This window comes from Schistocerca serialis, chromosome 7, assembly GCF_023864345.2.
Source record: "Schistocerca serialis cubense isolate TAMUIC-IGC-003099 chromosome 7, iqSchSeri2.2, whole genome shotgun sequence".
In the NCBI taxonomy this organism is placed as follows: Eukaryota; Metazoa; Arthropoda; class Insecta; order Orthoptera; family Acrididae; genus Schistocerca; species Schistocerca serialis.
In genome coordinates, this window is record NC_064644.1 from 560,859,287 (window position 1) to 560,865,286 (window position 6,000).

Sequence of the window (6,000 nt, forward strand, 5' to 3'; positions counted from 1 at the left end):
GTATGAGTTTATGTTGGCGTTTCCAAAGCCTCTGGATTGTATCACTACAGTGTCCATGAGTAAAATGCTTAAGGTCAAAGTTGCGAAATTGTCAGTAATTAACGTATTCCTTTACACGCTTACCAAATGGTTCAAATGGCTATAAGAACTATGGGACTTAACATCTGAGGTCATCAGTCCCCTAGACTTAGAACTACTTAAACCTAACTAACCTAAGAACATCACATACATCCATGCCCGAGGCAGGATTCGAACCTGCGACCGTAGCAGCAGCGCAGTTCCGGACTGAAGCGCCTAGAACCGTTCGACCACAGCCTCCGTCTACACGCTTACCATATATCGAGTCAAAGGTTCTGCCGAGTATTTCTATGTTTCAGAATTATTTGGAATGTCTTTATGATTTGCGCAAAAACCTTTGACTGTGCCAGCGCCTTGGCCGGGAGTGAAATGTCATCTGAGGTCTAGGCCCGGCAGTGTTTAAGAACCTGGCCACTACCGGGAGTTGTTCACATACCGCCTTCCAAAGTTTAGCATTTATCTTCCTTCCGCCAAGGCGGGTTAAGCTGGTAGATATATAAATATATATTGTACGTAACCTGTTTTTATACGAACGTGTTTCCTTAAATATTGGCGACTGGCAACTCGCTAAACTTTAAACTGCGTAGCATCTGCTGAGTTCCTTGCGCAGCTCTTTCTAGTAGTCTTTTATTAACACGTCTGAGCACGTGAGCATTCATTTTTAAAGATCAGTGTTTCTGCTGTAGTTTTTTATATAAGGGATTCTATCATGTTGTGTAATTGGATCTTAGCTTGGCACTAGTGTTGAAGTGTCATTAAGTCACCCTTTATTGGTAACTGTTTTCATTATATGTATTTTGAGGGAAATCCTATATGGGAGTTTGAATTCCTGAAGCTTGTCAGTAATTCTGTTTTCTTAATAAGGAAAATAAAGCGAGGGGTATTAGTGCCCGGCAACGTTAAGTTTGTAATTGATCTCTTAACAAGTGCTTCTTTAACGGATTGAAATCGTAAGTTTATAATGGTATTTTAGTGAAGGATGTTAAGTGTGGTCATCTTAATGTAATAACTGGTTTTAAGGAGTTTGATAAAGTGGCTGAGTGAAGTAATAGATAACTGCTATGCTTAAGGTTTCTATAACTGCCTGGGACATAAAGTTTCTTATAACTTTCTCTTAAGGGACTGTTTATTTGAGTACTGAGTACGTTGGGTTTCTAACTGTATTTGCAAAATTTTATCTAGTGGTTCGTCCACCATTTGTAATTGTCAAATTCCTTAAAAGGAGTAATGTCAATAAACGGTCTTAATTATAAATTGTGACTATCAACCATGATTCCATCGCGCTTCATCTTTTATGGTATCTAAGATATGGTGGGAAAGTGCGGTACGAAAAAGGGAACCACGTACCAATTTCTGTACACATTTGTTGCATTCACAGCCGCAGATTTGCAACTGATGGCCAAAGTTTGAAGTAGCTGTTTCCATAGTAAATCAATTCTGCAGTAATGCATTAGCATATCTACCCAATTTCGCAGGCGACTGATAATTGCAGCCCACACGGTACCTTCGTGAGTAACTGCAAAAAAATGGTTCAAATGGCTCTGAGCACTATGGGACGTAAGTTCTGTGGTCATCAGTCCCCTAGAACTTAGAACTACGTAAACCTAACTAACCTACTGACATCACACACATCCATGCCCGAGGCAGAATTCGAACCTGCGACCATAGCGGTCCCGCGGTTCCGGACTGCGCGCCTAGAACCACTAGACCACCGCGGCCGGCGAGTAACTGCACTTTAATTACAACCACCCAGTACAACAAAATGCAAGAAAATGCAAATCATTTGCTTATTCGAACATGTAGAGCACTTCATGTAAACTTGACGTTTTGAGACCGACGGAGAGGCCTTTGTGCCACGGATCGTTCGGGGGATGAAAGCTGGGTGCACCACTTTGCGCCGGAAACAAAGAGGCAGTCCATGGAGTGACATCATCCTCATTCATTGCAAAAGTAGAAATTCAAGACGACCCTTTCTGCCGGAAAAGTCATGGTGATAGTCTTCTGGGATTGTGATGGCATCATTCTCGTGGGTATGATGCCAAGAGGGTCAACATTCAATTCAGAGGCATACGTGAAAACTCTGAATAAACTCAACAACCGTTTCCGACGTGTTCGGTGGGACAAGAATCCATCAGAAGTCTTGCTCCAACACGATAATGCACGCCCACACACAAGTCTGAGAACCCGGGGACACATCGCCAAATTGGGCTGGACATTGTTGCCTCATCGAACCTACAGTCCATACCTCGGCACCCTCAGCAGCCACGGACTTCCATGTCTTTGGGCCGCTTAAGATTCTCTATGGAGAACACACTTCGAAGATGACGAGAGTGTCAGTCATGCAGTAAAAACATGGCTACGCCTACATGATAAGAGCTTTTACCAGCAGGAAATACACGCTCTTCTACAATGTTGGCGTATGGCCATAGAACGTGATTGAGACCACGTAGAAAATCAGGACATGTGAGGCGTAGTGCCGTATACCGATCCTGCCTTGGAGGCGGTTAAGTGGGAGATGTGTCCCACAGCTGGATAGTGACAGATGGTGACGCGAGACTGGATGCGCACGTAGTTTATGTATCAGCGGATAGAGGACATATTGGATAGCGGACTGATTTAGTTTCGATTGTGCCGACTAGAGTGCACTAAAGTGATAGAATGTTTTTCATAAACTGTTCTAGTATTTTCATCAAGTGTTATTATCTCTTTTTGTGTATGTAAAATGTTATAAATCTGTTTTAGCAGTATGAATGATGGGTGAGTGTGGTTTAAGGTTAATATGAAGATAATTGTTTAACGAGTTGTGTAGTAGGATTTAGTGTGGCAGCATGTCGAAGAAGTATGGGTATGAACAATGGGGATTTTTGTAGGATAGATTTGTAAAGTAAGTTTATGGTAAAGAGAAAGTTAATTCAGGTATAAATAACAGTAGTAGATATCTTTATGATAATCAAAACTTCTGCATATTAGATAATTACGTCGGTAAAAAGTGCAGTCATTAGGTTTACTATTTTGCGATTGGTTATGGATGAAAAGCGCGGACTGACGCGGGAGAATGTTGTTTTGCTATTGGCTCTTGTTCGCGCGCCTTTCTTTGCAGGTAGAGAAGACAGAGTGTTCTAGAGAAGAGTCGAAGCCTAGCCATGAAAGAGATCGGACGTGTGCAGTAGCAGTTCCGATGGAAATGATAAGCTGCCGGATCTAGCAGTGTTTCATACATCAAAAGTTTTGGAAAGTGACGGCATAATTATTACGATGTCCGTGTAGAAATTTTGGAATTTTTAAGTGAATTTTGTGACGAGATAAGACATATATTCCGCGTGGCGTATTGAGCAGGTCGGTGGCTAAACACTGTGACTGCATTTGGTACCGACAAACTTAATATTTGGCGAGCATTCTCAATCAAAAACAATCAGTATTTTTGTAGCTATTATGTTTTCGGGAAATGCAACGCCATAAACTTGCTAACGTGAGTGAAAGGAACTGTGAGTGACTGTGTTAAGACTAGCACGTGCTTGGCCTAAGTTTCAGAATATATTGAGGACAAAATTGCCAACCTTTCATTTCATATGAAAACTTTCTCCCGAAACGTAGATTAGTGACTTTAATTGCAGCCTGGTTCACGTCGAGTACACTAGGTTTCACTTGGCTTTCCTATTGATGATCTGCTGAGGCAATGTTCACAGGTAGGTGCAGGTCCGTCGTAAAGGGACGAAAAGAACCGCGCCGCCGCACATGGAAAACACATGTTATGTATACTGTCACCAAATTCTGACTCTTGGCAATGAATATGTTCTGAGAAGAAAAAAAAAAGTGGGTCATTACTTATAGAATGACCCTCGTACATTTCGACAAGTGATATTGTGCCTAGGAAGTCCAGAAGACCGTTTCAGACGCTAAGCCTAGCGTAGTTCTCGGCGTGAGTCTGGTTTAACGCGCGGCCCTGGAACCGAGTCGGGTCTAAGCGGAGCGACGCAGGTGGAGGAGCAGGCGCGGCCTGCGCCTCGTGTGTGCTCGGAGCGTCGTGTGTGGCCGCGAGTCGCGGGCTCTGGCATCGATTGGCAGAAGGCCGGCCGCTGGAGGCTGGCTGCTGGAGGCTCCCCGCGCTGAATCATTCACCGGCGCCAGCCGCAGCTGGACACGTCCTCCAGGCGCTGGAACCGGCTGGGTGGCAGCTCTCAGTCCGACTGGGCCTGTAGGCACTGCATTGCCTTACACTCCGTTTCGTCGCACGCATATAGACTTCGCGCGAAGACTCTTGGACCTACAAAGAGGACTGGTGATCACTGTATTCGATTGCACTATAAAAGTCATTCTCTTGGTCGCATGATACTTTATATCAAATAGATAGCCAGTTTCGGTCTTGCAGCGATCATCAGATACAAAAATCAGAAAATACACTGCCTGACATAAATTTTAGCAGACAGGAAACGTCGTCAGATGTTGATGTAACTTCGTACATGTACGCGCCGTCGGCGGTACGCAGGTGATTAGAGCTGCGATTCTCTGTGATTAGAATGATCGGTGTTGTTCTTGAATAGTGTACCAGGCCTGGAAGGGGATATACAGGGTGAAAAGTATTTAAACCGACAAACTCTGCGAGGTTGTAGGGGACATCAAAACAAATATTTTTCCCTAATGTCATTTTTTTCTATGAAGATTATTTAAACCGGTGGAGGCCGTATTACGCTGTTCAGTTGTTAGAGAGCGTATTACGCTCTTCAGTTGTAGGCAACTACTGTCCACCAGTGTAGTAGTGCATTGTCTCTGTTTACAAATGGAGCGATACACCTGGAGTGAGTACACTGATGTGGTTGGTGCGTACTACGTAGCGCACCACAACGGACGAGCTGCACAGTGAGTTTATCAACAACAATATCCTAATTGCCGTATCCCGATTACTATTTACAAAAGCACTATAACTATTACGTACATTGTGGAAAGCGCAGTGGTGTTTGAGTGTAAAGTATGTTATTTCTTAGGGTTATTAATTAATCTTCACTTCCTATATTATGTGTCTTGAATTTTACCTGTTATGTTGCTTGTATACTAAGTGTTCGGTTACAAATTCACCGCGTGGGATTAGCCGACATCTTCAGAGATTTTATTTATTACCCTCCTCTCTTCTTTGCCTCGTATTGCCCGTATCATCTCATTGTCGTTCTGCTCTATATCGGCGACAGAGAAAGAGAGTGTGTGTGCCCCACATGTACACTCGATAGCAAAAAAAGTATGCAACGAACATAGCATATCTGTTTTGCACATCGTCGCAACCCTCCACAGTACAGTCGTTGTAAGATACACAATGGGTACCGCTAGAGACTACTAGAGAACACCAGTCTTTACGACAGTCCGTCCAGATGTAAAGTAGCACTACGATAGTACAGAAGAGATCAGACACTCCTTAACGTTTGTAAACTAAACTTAATTACAATAAGTGACATTTCAAACGTTATGGGACAACTAATTTTGTCACATAAATCGTTCAGTAATCCTTAGGCACAATTAAATATTTGAGGTAGTATATGGATTTATAAAGTTGTATGGCAATTGGAAACAAGTTCATTGCTGTCTAATAGGTTTACCCAACACATGCTGAACGTCGTTCAACGTTCAACGGGGAGTGGTTTCGCATCAACTTTATGTAATACTAAGCAGTTAAAAGAAAACATGATTAACGGCGGCAAGCACTCTGTAGAAATCCCAACATTAACAGCGAATCACAAGTAATATCATTGTTCACATTACTCATCAACAGTTACTTGTACACAATGTCGACATGACCAACGTCTTCGTTCTGGATCCGGATGCAAACCCAGAACGTAAAGCCATTGTTAACCAAGCAAAGCTTTATGCCTTATCGAGACTTGATCACTAGGCAGAAAGAGACGTCAAATATTGACGTTTGCACCAGTATCAGTT